This window comes from Glossina fuscipes, unplaced genomic scaffold (assembly GCF_014805625.2).
Source record: "Glossina fuscipes isolate IAEA_lab_2018 unplaced genomic scaffold, Yale_Gfus_2 113, whole genome shotgun sequence".
Taxonomy (NCBI): Eukaryota; Metazoa; Arthropoda; class Insecta; order Diptera; family Glossinidae; genus Glossina; species Glossina fuscipes.
Window position 1 is genome coordinate 1,606,851 of NW_023998456.1, and position 15,759 is coordinate 1,622,609.

Here is a 15,759-nt window from a genome sequence, read left to right on the forward strand (position 1 = left end):
AAATGAAACCAGCACAGAGTGAATCCTCTATTAATAGCCTTTCCAACGGTGTGCGGGTTGTATTAAGTTTTGCCCCAAAAATTTTTTTATGGGATTTTGAAAATTTCCATACTTAACATAATGCGGGATAGCATATAAGCAAACTTTGAAATGCCACTATGGGCAAACCATGCCCTTTGAAAAAATTAAACTAGCACAGAATGAATCCTCTATTAATAGCCTTTCCAACGATGTGCAGGTTATATTAACTTTTGCCCAAAGAGTCTTTTTATGGGACTTTGAAAATTTCCATACTTAACATAATGCGGGCTAACATAGTTTCTCAAGCTAACATTGTTTCTCAAGCTGCCTATGTTATGAAAAGCAATTTTCAAAGACCCATAAAAAGATGCACAGAAATTACTTTCATGATATTTTTGTTTTACTCTTATGATACTTTTATTTTACTTTCATAATAGCGGGGATCGCATACCTTAAAAGAAATCAAATCTTTATGGTATTTATTAAAAAGAAACGCTGTTCGTTTTCCTACGTGCAAGCTTCCCATCAGGAAACTTTAAACGACAATTTCCATGCACAACCCCATCTGAAATGTTTCCTTTGATATTAACCTATACAGGGTGATTGGTCGTAAAACTGTAGTTAATGTTACGAACTTCTGGTATTTTAGCTTTTCCTCTTAAATTCAATGCCGTTTAATGGATTCCGACTGGTCGCATCACAGTACTTTATCGTGTTCGGTACGTGCTGTTAATATGAAATTCTTCTCCGGTGTTATTAAACGTGTACCATTTTCTTTCATCTTCAACCACAATCCTATCGAAGGATAAACGGTCACATGATGATTTTACATGGCACAAACAGAACAGTGAGGCTAATGGAATGCAAAAGTTTCAATGATACAGAAGTCAAACTTAAAGTAACGTGCCGATCCTTGCTTTTGAAATGAATAATTGTTTGTTGTCATGATATATATTGACATTCTTCGTTTTCCTAAATTAACACTCCAGCGTGTATGTGAACATTATGCCCAAAGATCAAATCAGCTAAAGTGCACTAGCTATCTAAACGTCCTTGAGTTTGGCTTGACTCGCATTTGAGAATTTTTTTCGCCGTGGAGCGCGCGCGACCTTCGTTAAACTGACGGAAATTGCGGACATGATTATTATGATTCTGTTTGCTAAAATTGCAAGCAATGGACGTAAATAGCCCGAGTACAATTAAGTTATCCTGCAGACAACTTTGAAGTACCATCAAGTTTTGGGTTCTCGTTCTCAACGTCTAAACGAATTTTTGTAATTGTTGAGCTCTTTAATTTAAATACTTTAATAAGTTCTTCTACTATGTGAGCAATGTGAGGAACCATGTTAGTCTGTTCAAGTTTTGTTCTTGCTTTTGACGGTTTTGACCGTTTTGACCGATTTGTGCAACTCTTATGAAATTCATGCCTAAAAAATAAACGCAAACAGTAACGTATCATTTGTGTGTAAAAATTAATAACATGCGAGATGTTCGGCTGAAAGTTTCTTTTATAATATTATTTACTCTGAATTCTTTTAATGTAAACTATTTTATGTAAGAAATAGACAGTGATGTTTGCCTTAACAGTAGAAGTAGAAGTATTAATCCCATGCGATATAATTTTCATTTGATACATTTCTAAGAATAGTGTCGAGGATATTTTGAAAAGTTATGATTTGTTAAAAAAAATATATGTATATATATATATATATATATATATATATATATATATATAAATAAGTTTTTTTTTTAAAAGTGTAAAATAAAAAAGCGACAAAAATTCTTTGCGTTGCGTCTCAAAAGATATATTGTTTATTGTACGCAGTTAATATTTATGCATGATTTTGACATTCCTCCTTCGCCGCGTCAACAATACATTAAAATATATATGCATTTTATTACAACCATTCATACAAAGTGTTTTCGTATGTATGTATGTGTACATGAGACACCCACATTCGCGCTTGCAATAAAAAAAAACATACATCATACACACAAAATAGTCACCTGCGGCCATAATCCACACATACGTAAATAGCAGTGTATAGTGTGTGTGTTTGCATGTTTGAATACGATGGGGTGTACAAAAGTAACGCTTAATTATCCATGGTATGGACGGCTTTGTTTGCTGTTATTGTGACCAAAAAAAGCACCTAAAGTCATAACAACTGAAAATAAAAAACCTCTTAAAGAAAATATAAAAAAAAAAGAAAAAACACCAACGCGTTCTTCTATGTGTTGTTATTAAAAATGTCTTACACTCTTTATTTCAATCGTATTTTCTTCTATTTTTTTTTTTAATATTATGTATGCTATTATTATTTTACTTAAACAACGTTTGGCTGTTTGAGGAATGAAAATGTTTCCTTAATATTTTGTTGAAACATTTTCGAGCAGGAAATGTAAGCGTTTTAGTTTAACTTCCTTTCAAACAATTCATATTCGTTTTCCTTTCCTTAGTAAGTGTTAGAAGCTTACCGTTTTTTAAAATTGGTTTTCTTTAAGAAAGCATTAACCTACGACAATTATTCCATCTTCATACCCTTTAAAGGTAAATGACGCTTTAGTAATTTTGGGATTTTTTCGTAATAAATAAAAGTGACCGCACACACGCACACGCACGCACACACAATTTTGTGGAAATTTGAGTCCATTTAGATTTGTCCGTCCTTCCGTCCTCGCGCAACGATTTTTGTATGTCTATCTGTCTATCGAAATCGAGAAATCGAAAGCTGATATTTAACTCGTAATAGCTAAAATGTTCTTAAAAAAGAAATATGTGTGCTGAACACATTTGTAGAATGTTAATCATATCAACTTACTTTTGCAAAAAAAAAAAAAAAAAAATTTTAACTTTATGATCATTAAATATCCGTCTTTATGCAACCCGAAGTCACTCGCCTATTATAAACAAAATATAGCGATTACAGCTTTCTTACAAATTCGTAGCAATGCTTTCTACGCAATCAACCAACATCACTTTTCGAAGCCTTTACGGTAAATCATATTTACAAAACATGTTTTTTCTTTGTTTTCTTTGTTTTGTTTATTTTTTAATTTTTAATTGTATACTTTTCACCTTAAACTCTAAATCTTTTTTTTTTTTTTTTGAAAGAGAAAAAGTCAGGCGACATTCAAGAAGAATGAACTATCAACAAAACAAAAGCAAAAAGTAAATTACGTTTCTTTTGTCATACATAGAGTAAATCGAAAAGTTTATTACTCTACATAATGATTTTGTTGTTGACTTCTTTTTCAGAAAAAAAAAAAACATTTATTTTCCCTCTTCAATTTTCATTTCCATTAAAGTTGGTCTTCTTGCTTTAGTTGTGTTAAAAAAATCAGGCAACTACAGCTAGCTTATAAATCAATAGTACGGAGCCTTTGCATTTTTGTTTTTAACGGGTATACAACGGTTTTGCATTAATATGCTATTATTGAGGTGTGTATTTATGTATATATTTATGCAAGTAGTAGTGAGAGATTTGTGTGGGAATTTCTATAACGTGTATAGCCCATATATCTCCTTGCACCTCTGCCAGCCTTTTTCGTATACCAACCGTGTCCATAAAAAACGTGTGCATTATTCTCTCATACATCAAACACATCAAAGAAATGAAGAGACTATTTTTGTTGCTACATACATATATGATTAGTATTCCAAAAACGTATCTAAAGTTCGCCGATAAGATGCTTTTCATGTAAATATTCACAAACAGTAATTTGCCTTGAAAGAGAATATTTTTGAATAAAGAGAACAAAACAAGTGTGAGAAAAAATATAAATCAGAGAGAGTTAATTTGTTCTGATTTTGTACTTATCATGTAAGAGGTATGTTAGTGTCATCACTTCATTTGTTATGCGCAAAAGTCTTTAATGGATTAACCAAGTTTAAGTTTGTTCAAATCTTCGACTACTCTACAGCTTTGACTGAATTCAAAGACTCTGCAAATATTAACTACTAACACACCTTGACGCTCGCATCTTCCAGAGTGTTTAAGGCAAACTTATTTCAATCGTTTCGTATTCGTATCTTCGTAATTTTGTATGCAGATCATCAAAGAAAATTTGGATTCACTAAGTTTACCATCCCGTTAGTAACGTTTTAAGACCCACATTATTCGCGTTGCGAATGGTATTGAAGAGATTTTAATGGGAAGGTATAATTAATACCATATTGCACCGGATAACGCTGCCGGAACTTGACTTTTTCACGTATAAAACGCACAGCTTATGCGATATCACCGAATGCGTTGAATAACGCGCTGTCAAAGATCCTTTGCTAAAAGCTTTGCTTAAAGGACAAGTTCTGCCGAAAGCCACCGAGTGCTTGTTGTTATGGTAGACAAAAGAATGTGCACTTATATGTAAATATACATAGCAAGGAGAAAACCACAAAAAAATCTTAACAGGTTTGCGTTAAACAAAGTGCCAGAAAGATTTTAATCAAAATATAGTTAAGATCGAACTATTTTAGAAGTTTTTTAAAAAAATTTTATAAGCAAAACATGTCTTTATGTTGATTAGTTAAAATTTGATGTAAAAAAATATTGCACTACGTTAATTATGAGATCCAAAATGTGAAAATTTACGTAGCTGCATGAAACTAATTTTGCAAGAATCTTTGCTCAATAACCTTTCCAACAATGTATGTAACGATGTTTATAATCAGTTTGGTTTGGTCAAATTCAGTTAAATCCTCCCAGGACTATGTTTAACGCAAATCCGTTAAGGGGTTAACAGGTTTCTGTTGCGTCCTTTCTAGTTACTATCCTAGTTACCCCAAGGTGAGCAAATTCGTAACAAAACATGGTGAACACATTAGCATCGATAGAGGGCGTGAGTGCAGCAACATCATTATTTAGAAGTAGAAACGACTATATTTGGGTATTACGGGAAAAACGTCCCCAATATGCTGATAAAGCGTTCTTCCTACAAGACATTGATCCATCAAACCGAATAAAATCTGTTAAGAAGATTTTAGAAGCCGCCTGGAGCACTTATTTCAATCGTTGACATGTAGCATTAACTTTAAATAATCTTAAAAGGTAACTTATTTCTTCGCGACTGGAAGCGTGCCTGCTTCTACATGTGTGTGTATGAAAAAACTCTTTCTTTACAATATATTTATATATATACACGTGGTATGCATTTTCAATAATTTGTTACTAATACGCATAAGATTCACTCGCTCAGAGGATCTCCACTATTCGTGTAACACGATGATGGTTAGGGAAAAAATGAAGAAGGAGGACGAGATAGCGGGTGTGTGTGGTCCAATCGATAGGTGTTATGTCCTTACCGACCTATCACTCGATTGATCACCCATTATAGCTATGAGACTAAAGTAAACTATCAACACTATCGCATTTAAGATTTGTACTCGCGAACACTGACTTACTTGTTGGTTGCAATTCTAACTTACTCGGCTACTCGTGCGGACTTAAGCTTTTATTAAGAAAATATACTGTTCACGTGTGTGGTCCTTTAGTTCCCAGCGGAAACTATATTCCGTTCTAAAAATTCATTATTATTTTTTTTGATACGAGATAGTTAGTGTTGACCATTGTTTAATATGAGTAGTGAATAGTACCATAAGCGGTTGCTAAAATCCATTTAGCAATATTATTATAATTAAATGCGTTTCGATTAACAATTTCAAAGCACAAACCCAAATAGGATTTTTTCCAAGTTCCAATTTAGCATCACTGCAAATTTCTCGGATTTTCCGGTTTTTTTATTCAAATAAAAGTTTAAATTTTCTAACCGATATTTTGATACTGAATAAACGGATATCGTTAATGCGAAGAATTTGAAATATATTCATTTCATACGTATCACGTTCGATGCGTGCATTTCTTGTGTAGAAATCGAATTTCCCAAAACGGGATAGTTTCCATCTTTTAAAATATTTCAACTATATTTCATGATTACGCTATAGAGTTGACGACCTCAGTCTTAAATCTTCTTATATACATACAAAGACACACACACACACACATACATACATACGCTTATTTTACTACTAAATGCCGGTATATTTTAATCATAGTAAAATTTAATTACAAAAACAATACCATTACTATTTCCTAGAAAGAACAAAAAAAAAAAATTCTCGCTTTTCTAAATGCGGGCACTCTCTTAAAATTTCAAGCAAGCAAATGCCGAATCAATGAAGAGATCCCAGATGATGTGATATAAAAAAAAAATCGAGCACGCTATAGCGAGAGAAAGAGAGAGAGAGAGAGAGAGAGAGAGAGAGTTCTACCATAATCTATCCTTTTCATTCTTTTTGCGTATATTTTTTTCCCGAGTGGGGATAGCAAAGGAAAATTGTAAGGGGCAAGAAAGCTCTTTAGCCATTTTTTGGCTCCATCTGCTAGCTCTTCGTTCATCTTAGGCTCTCTTTGTTTGTTTTTGGTATAATCTTTACCCATAAAATGGTGAGCTCTTTTTGTTGCTGTTGTCATTGTTGTTGTTGTTGTGTTTATGTGGAGTTTATGCGCTGCAATTCACAAGTTTAAAGTTATGACTAAAACTGTTTTTCAATAAAGTCGTCGTAGCTGTTTTGTCGTCATCGCGAGTCGGTTAAGCGCTGTGTGTATGTATAGAGCGTTCGTTTTTTAAGTGGCATAGAGAAAAAAAAATAAAAAAAATTATATATGAAAAAACAAGTTTTTTAATTTACAATTAAATCGTTTGAAAAGAAATTATTTCAAAACAAAAGAAGTAAAGAAGTTGTTTCATTATATGCAAAAAGCAAAAATTCATATTGAAAAGTGAAATTATTAATGAAATTTTGATGTTTAGTGATTTTTTCTAAAAGATATTTTCATTTTATATATAAATTACGTTAAGTGTGTATACGAAAAATGGTAAATTTTCATAATTGAAAAACAGTTGTTTCGCATTTTTTCTTTTTTTTTCTTTTTTTTAATTACCTTTAATTGATTTCACATCACTAATATTAATAAAGTATATCGATAAACCTATGTTGTTGAAGGGCAAAAAAGAAGGAAACAAAAAGGAGTTTTCTTTTATCGAAAATCTTTAAGCATTTTAAGTTTCTATTCCTTAAAGTTATTTTAGTTGTAGTGTTTTTGGCGTGTGTATATACGTGTGTAGTAATTTCAAAAAAGAGGAGTAATACCGGGAGGTGGTGGCTCATATGGAGTTTTCGCTGCCTTTAGGGTAGGGAAGTGTTGTCTTGTCTTGTCTTGTCTTGTATCTTGTAGTTATAAGTATATATTCATATATATTTCTATAGTGTGTGTGTGTGTGTGTGTGTGTGTGTGTGTGATCTGTATATACGTATATGTATATCATTTTCTTTCTCTTCTTTCTTTCTGCCTGTTTCATATTATTTTCATTTTATTCTTTGTTGTGTGTGTGTATGTGTGTGTGTGTGTGTTTGTGCTTTTATGGATGCATTCAACTAAACCAACCATTTATAAGGAAAGTATGCCAACGAACCATAATCAGCATTTACAGGATACAAGTTTTATATTTTTATTGTATAAACTGATATTTGAGTGTATATGAAAGGAAGGATATCTCTAAACTTATAGTATTTACTGTGCTGCGGAGAAGAAATAATTGATTTTCCTTAACGATAACATGCTATTCTTTTCTTCTATGGTTTGCTTTGGCTTTGGTTTGCTTTTGTCAGCCTTTTTTCTTTTGCCTTTTTTTTTTCATAATATTTCTGTCAGTTATTATATACTAGATTTTATCGCTTCACAGTTATGATGAGCTGAAAGATTTTTTTCTAAATTCTATTTAGCCGATATTAGATTCGGTGGGAAATGCTGTTGAACGCTTGTTGTGCGAGTTTTTATAAATTTAATAATTCATACAATAACATTTTGATAGCTACGTATATATATATATACATATATATGTATATATGGTAAAGCCAGAGGCTTTAACTTAATGCTTTAATAACTGCCAATTATACTCAAAATAATTATTAGCTATAATCTCAATGTGGTATTTCATTTTAATAAATGAAAAATAAGCTAAGCGGACAAATGGGTTGTATGTGGGTTCGCATTTGAATAGCTTTTTGTAACTTATAATCTCAGCCAGAGTAGCTTCTACCTCGAAGCAGGGAGTAAGTAGTTTCACATTTAAACTGTTGGGGAAGAGGAATTAAAAGTGTATACTTTTTGAATGCGAGAACATAAACAACTCCTTTCAAGCCCACGAATCAAGTAAGACAAAAAACGGCGGAAAATCGGACGAGATGATAGCTGTTTAGAAAATTCTAATCATCGTTTTAAAAAGTAACAAATGCTGATTGATCCTATCGTAAAGTTTTTCAAGTTTAGGTTAATTGCTTAGTATGTGTAGGGCGAAAGAGGGCCGCATTTTTATTCGCCGAGAAGAAGCACATAAGCACGGAAAGGAAGATCCCTTTCTTTTAGATCAAGTAAAAATCGAAATACTTTTCCTTTAGCTTTCATCTCTCACGTTTTTGCTGCCAAAACATTTCTTTCTCGCGGTTATCCCCTTATGCATGGAGGAGGTAGCATAGACAGTAAAGCATTCCAACAAAGAACATTTGCTTACTTCTGTATTTATATGTTCGAATAGGGTAAGCTTTTGTATATGTGTACCAATGCAACGCTTATTGGCGATGCGTTTTAAAAGGATATGCTAGGCTATATAAAGACAAACTATCTGTACTAGCGCACTCAGCGGTTTTAATGCCAGACGTAATATAAAAGAACTTACCTCATAAGTGCATCTTAATAAATATTCACGTAATCCATGAAAGGCGTACTAAATGAAAAAAATTATCGAAAGGTTAGTTAGGCTGATAAGTAAGGTGTTTGTAAAATTGTACACTAAATGTGGTAATATCTGGCTTGAAGTAGTGTTACGTTAATCGAGTCGAAATTGCTTACAGATGTTTCTAGTGGTTTAACATGAGTACGCTTAAGAAAAGATAATTTCATGATGCCTGGTGGCATAGGGGTTATTGCTACTATTGGACTACCAGATTAATTTAAAGAGCACTGGAAAATGTTGAGGCCCATCATCACCTTTAATTTTTCGTTTTAAGAATGTTACGAGACCACAGCCATCATGATATCACCCGAAGGGCCATACCCAGTAGTCGGGACTCAGGACTACAGTTGCAGGATTCCCTTTATAAGGAGTTCGTCCACATAGAGGTACATAATGAATGGGCCTTGACCTCATGGACCTCAAATGTAGACTATAAAGCTTTCAGCATTAGTTTACGCGGCGGTAGTCACACTTGCCTTTGAATCCACCATACAATCCTAGTTAGCCAGACCCCAACTATCCTTTCTCAAAATATATATGCGTTGGCCGACACAACTTGCTGCTCTATGCATTCGACTTCTAGTCCTTCTTAGTATTCTACAACCTAACTGGTCCTGCTCGGGTTAGTTTGTATTTCATCCACCGAAGTAGTCTATGAGAAAAGAAGTGCTTTTCAAAAAAAAAAAAGAGCAAAACTTCTTCCAGAGCACCCCTAAGCGATCGGTGAGAAAAACCTGCTATCAAGTTAAAGATAGTCAAGCCTTAAAGTCTTCTTCGCGGGTCAATGACCGTTGCCCAAGATCATCATGTGAAGGTGAGAGTTTCAGCACGTCTGTGCACCGGTTAAACATAGTTTACCCTCGAGTGCATTTGCAGCAGATTTCCCTACAACACGGTTGGTTTCTTCCATGTTATATAAATCCATGTTGTAAGAGTTACTTACAGCTCACATGCAATATGCTTGGTTCTATGTTGGAAATCTCGACGTTAAAGATGCATGGCATTCCAGTCAAGCAATCGTTGATAACCTCGATGAATTTTTTCAAAGCAATGAGAAGGAACGGGTTTAAACATTGATGACGAACCAATTTTGAACATCTTGCATAGGACTGGGCAGAGAAACAAGACCGTATGAATTAAAAGTGAAAAATTTAAAAGACTACGAATTGCCGTGATGAAAATGCAAATGAACGAAGCTTGGCTGGAAGTTCTAATGCATCCACTACGTAACTCGGGCCTCGCCCCTTCCAATCATTATTTATTTTATCAACTGTGAAACTCTGTAAGGCGACTTTAAGAGACTGTGAAAATAATTTGATCCAGCTGCACAGCATATTTGTTTTATCGGAAATATGTCAAAAAAGCGGTTGAGCATAGTAGACTATTTTTTGTTCAACGATTTAAAAAACAAAAGAAGTTAGGTGAAATAAGTGCACAAATCTTTCTCTTCACCTTTTATTAGTTCATCTCAAAACTGTTTTTCTTGTTTGTATAATGACTTCCTAAATTGTCCATCTTACTGTTTCCCCTACAAGGAAGCGCTTCCGAAATTGCTTGTTATTAAAAAAAATAGTTTCAGTTTTATTATTTGTCAAACTTAGCTTGACCTCACTCTCAATACTATGTATATATTTAACAGTCGCCTGTGCTGTAACATCCAAGTATTCAGCTCGTCATAAGCGATCACTTGTGCTATGTTAAGTTTGTGCGGAAGTATGTAGTGCGTGCAGAGAACGTGAAATAGGCCCACCTATATGATATAGCGATCGACTCAGTATCACTTTCCGAATCGATTTAATTGTCCTTCCGGTTGTCAACCTGTCTTGTGTTCAAATTACAAATCGTAATTTGTAAAATATTGGTACGCTGACGTGTTTTAGTGTAAGGACAAATGTTTTTGAATATGGCTCAGATCGGAACAGTTTTTAAACTACTTTCCTGTAATGCCTTATTTTGAAAGGTCAAGTAATATAAATAAATATAATATAACTAAAACTAACTTAAACGACTTGATAAAAGGTATATAAAAGTGGACCGCATCACATCATAGTGTCTAGATTTGCTTTTTTTTAGTAATACTAGTAATTCTGAAAACGTGGAAGAAGAGATCCCCAAGATTTGCTAAAATTATCCTTTACAGAAGGCTGTAGCACTTAATTCCCTCTTCTATCCCTATATAGTTTTGGTTGATTGAAATACGATATCCTATGAAGTGCGAAGTTCTTGGTGTTTACACTTTAGCGTACTAAAATATATTCATTTTGTGAGCACGGAAACGGGGGATGCATATAGGTTAACTAAGATATTTCTTTGAAGAGGTTTTTACTACTACTACTACTGTCCGTTGAAGATATTTTCTTTTTTTGTTGTAGTCCTTTTTTACGAACAGAAGAAAGGTCAAGGTTTGTATAGTTTGCGGCTAAAAAGAACGACCATCAATGGTTCAAATGTAGAAAGCAAGAACATCTTCCATTGCGGTAGCTTTAGGATAAACAATGACGTAAAAGGCAAATGATCCAAAACTCGAAGCGCAGCACCAATATGAAAATTGTCTGAAAATTATTATTTTTTCTTGGCTTAATGGAAATGGCATTTTCGGGTTTTTTCTTTAACTTTCCGGAAAGATTATGTTTGTAAAATGAGCCTTTGTTGGAAAGCTTCGGCGATTTACTTGTTAATTTTCAACCTTCCCAATACATTAAAAGATGTCTTTATGAAGTGTGGTTATGTTTTTTTTAAAAGCATTTTCGAAAGCAAAACAAAAAGATGTGTTGGTATAGCTGCATCGAAACGATCGTTGATCCCGAGCTTCAGAAGCATTCAATGCTTTCGCCAGGAATTTAAAAGCGCATGATTAAGCTTTTGATCTTAATTATCAGTTCATCGATAACATGGTAAATATTCCTACCGTCTACTCTGTCATTTCGAAACAAGCGTAGTGTAAAACGTGCGACCCTGCCTCTCAAGAATTCTGCTGCAGGCTCTAGCATAAAATTTTCGAGGGAAGGGAAGAAAAGAAAGGCCGGTTTTATGGTCCTGGAATTGCAGGCTAATGGTAAAGATTAATAAAAAATTTGGCAGTGACAAAAGGGATTCTAACGGGTCTTTTCCGAAACACGACTTTTAGCTGAGCGCGCCGACCCATCATTTCAAGAATTTTCATTCTTTTTATTTGAATATAGTATGCGATAGCTCTATACGCAGGCGAGTTTCGGCAGGTTAATAATAAAGATTATTTGCGAATAAAGTTTTTGGATTTTTCCACCTATCCTGGAGTATGCCCCTATCTTAAAAAATCAACTTTTAAAATCACTTACGTACAAGGATACTTTTATATATTAAAACAGACGGTTTTTTACCGTTGCCTTCTTCATTGTGGGTGTTTCTTTGTTAGTTAAGTTAATGAACGCTACTTCGTGAGATAAAGTTGAATGTGCCGAACCATCGTTCTCGGAGCTTCGTTTTCATAATATGCAGTGAATATATATATTACAAAATCTAAATGATGTCTGCTAAATTCTATCAAATCAAATCTTCTTAACAAGCGCGCCTTGTCTATGTCGTATATAAACTAAACTCTAATCTTGATATCTTCGTATGGTTCGAAAATTAAACTGAATTTATTTACTATTATCGCTTCCCGAGCTTTTGTATATTTGCAGTGGCTTACGGTTCCACTACCAGCTCGAATCCGTATCCAACTCTGATGTGCTTCTGTGCTGGTTTTTGCTGTGTATTTAGTTTCTGTTCTATTCATAACTGAAGGATATCCTCATTTTGCCCCAGAAGGAAGAATCAGAGACCCCACAAAGTATATATATTCTCGATCAGCACCATATTCCAAATCGATTTAAGCACGTCCGTCTGTCCGTCCGGAGATATCGACTTCAAATTTAGCAAAAGCATTTGAAGTTCCCGCACGCCGTTTGGCCAAATCGGGCGAAAGTTAGGCCCGCAGCCACACGTAAACTAAGAACGCCTCTGGTTTTCAAAAGGAATAAAAAATTGGTTTTTTGCTTATTGCTCAGAAACTGTAGTAGATAAATGTACAAAAATTTGAACGCCTATACTATGGGCGATGCTGTAGCATCTAAACACATTGACCACGTCTGCTGAATATTATAGTGTATCAAAATTAAATTTTTTTTGAATAGCTTTGTAAGGCGCAGAAACAAGCTTCAGAAGCTCTTCCAAAACTATTTATGGTAAACATTGTCCCGTTAGCGAACATGAAGATGTCGGCTACAAATTTGCAAAAGAATTTGGAAGTGACTGAAACTTTTTAAAGGACACGCCTACAAAGCACATACGCTTATGTGACGAAAACTTTTAGTTCGAAAATAGAAAAAATCAGCCGGCCCATCCCATGGTGTAGAACATGAAAATTTAGTTCTTTTACTGTCTTTGTTTTTTTTAGGACAACGATGAAGGGTATAAAAGATTCGGTTATGACCAAATCTAATTTTCCTATTTGCTTTTTTTTCTTTATTAATTTTCGTTATTAATAATACTTAGCATAAGATATATTTCCATTTAGTCCATTGGTGGTTGCATGTATTTTGGTAGTTTTTCCGCTGGAAAAAGACAAAAATTGGTACAACGTGTACTAAGCAAAATATTTTTCAACATTTTCCACAAAATTTGCCTATTATTGGCAACATGGCGATATCGTGTCGAAGGAACTTCATCGATTCATTTCAAATCCCCCATATCAAAATACATGCAACCACCTAAAAGCTGAATTTCATGTGTAAATAAATCAATAACGGAAGACGAATAAAAATTCGCATTAAACTACATCATCGGTTGAACAGTTCTTGAAGGACGACAAGTATCCCGACTCAGCTCTTGTTATGTTTTAATCTTTAAATATATGCTTGATTATTTCTTTGAATGTTATTATTCATTATTTTTTCTTCCTTTGCAAAAAATTCGTAAAAAATATCCTTTTTTGGCTTATCTCACAGCAGGGTTACCCCTTCAAAAAGAGACGCTCAGGTCACATAATAGGACTATAGTACTTTCTATGGGGAACACAGGCGATGACTTTAATAATATCAAAGTTTACTTGCATTGGCTTCAGCGTCAGGCCTTCTCAAATGATTAGTGAATGAAATTATTGTAAGGTGCTTTTATTGCGTTCGACATTTTTTCGAAAAAGCAACGCATGCCCCACTTTATACTGGTCACATTTTTACGCGTATTGTCATCAAAAAAGCGGAGATTTCTGTTAAGTGTAAAGAAAAAAAAAAAAAAGTTAAGAAAATTATATTCGGCGGTGACCGAATTTTTTATACCCATCACTGCTATGAACTTTACCTCGTGTATGCAGTGTAATTTACGTGCAATGAGTAAGAAGACAAGCAAATGTGTTCACTATGTTTGTTACATAGACGCGTGAGCGTTGTAGGCATGTTCTTTGAAAAGTTTGATTCTTTTGCAAGTTCGTAGGCAATATCTTCATTTTGCATGCATTCCGAATTTGAAATTGGCCACGATCTTATACATAGTTTATGGGGTCTTTGAAACAAATGAGCGTTTGACACACTATATCATTTAGCAGGCGTGGCCAATTTTCACCATCTTTGTGCAGGTTGTACATTTATAAGTAATGAGCAAAAAAAAAAACAATTTCTCTTCCTTTTAAAGAACAAAGGTATTTTTAGTTTACGCGGTGGTGCAGGCATGTCCTACGACCGAATCGGCTCATTTTCAATACCAACCTGCGGACAAGAATTTCCCGAGTTTCCAGTGCCAAGTTTGAAATCGGTAGCTTTGGTTTTTGCGCCCAGAAGAATGTTTACAACAGACGCACAGGGGGACAGGCGGACATTCTTAAATCGATTTGCAATTTGATGCTGATCAAGAATATGTATACTTTGTGGGGTCTCTGATCCTTCCCTCTGAGTGTCGCAAGCGGTATTACAAAATGAATATACTCCTCATCCTTCGGCGATGGGTATAAAAAACCAAAATTCAATTTTAGCGTGCAAATCTTCGAAATATAATGTTTGTATAAGTGTTTGTGTTTCTTTTTTTTTTTTTTTTTTTTTTTTTTGTAGTCATATCCACATGTCGATTAGGAAGAAAATGTATCGTCAAATTTTACTCGCCTGCTCACACGCTGTCCCATGCCATGCTGAGCTGACTTTTATGTGTTACATATATTCATGTATATGGTTATGCGCTTGTGTACAGCATAACAATGTTGCCATTTAACGTAAAGTTCAATGTAGCTGTAAAAAATGTCCAATTTTAGCCATTACTTGTTTATAGTTATTCACAATGCCTTTATGTATATGTGTATGTATGTCTTGTGTTTACGAGTTTGTGTGCATCATCGTGTGCAGTGCGGGTGCATTAAAAAGGAAAAAAGTAAAAATAAAATAAATAAGTAAATAAATAAATGAAAAAAAGCACACACAACACATTTAATCATTGTTGTTATTATTATTATTATTATTGTTGTTGTTGTTGTTGTTACTTTTGTTTTGTCCAAACAAAGTTTAGTAGTACACTTTGTGGACGGGGTTATTGTGGTTGGCTGTTGTTGCTATTATTCGAAACTACTCACAAATATAAATATATATGGATGTATATACAATATATCCATTTAAGTATGCGAGAGTGTGTTATCGTCTTGAATTGGTAAAGTTGGGCTTGTGTTATGTTGTGTGTGTGTGTGTGCCGTATGAAACATGTCTTAAATGTAGCTGTTTTTCCCTTTTTTTTTTTTTTTTTTTTTGGTTTATTTTGTTTTTTTAAACCGTACTACACACATGTACACACTCACACTTGAATGTGATAATGTGTGTGCGTGTATGTATGTGTGAGCTTACACTACACGTATTTGAGTTATAAAATACAATTTTACTGCTAACGTACGTAGCAGTGGAGTGTTTACCAATTTTGTTTGTGAATTTCTTCACGACATCTTTCTCGGTT

General features: G+C 34.0%; 1 protein-coding gene across 4 annotated transcripts in view; it reads left to right on the plus strand.

The window, feature by feature from the left end:
* LOC119639843 overlaps positions 1–15,759 on the plus strand; it is a 56,488-nt gene that overhangs the window by 5,102 nt on the left and 35,627 nt on the right. Inside the window, exon 1 of one of the 4 annotated variants that reach the window (XM_038037510.1) lies at positions 6,815–6,896. The exons of the other annotated variants lie outside the window; for them this stretch is intronic. The gene's annotated coding sequence lies outside the window, so the exon portion shown is untranslated. Of the gene's footprint in view, positions 1–6,814; positions 6,897–15,759 lie in introns of those variants that run through there. 4 annotated transcript variants of the gene reach the window in all.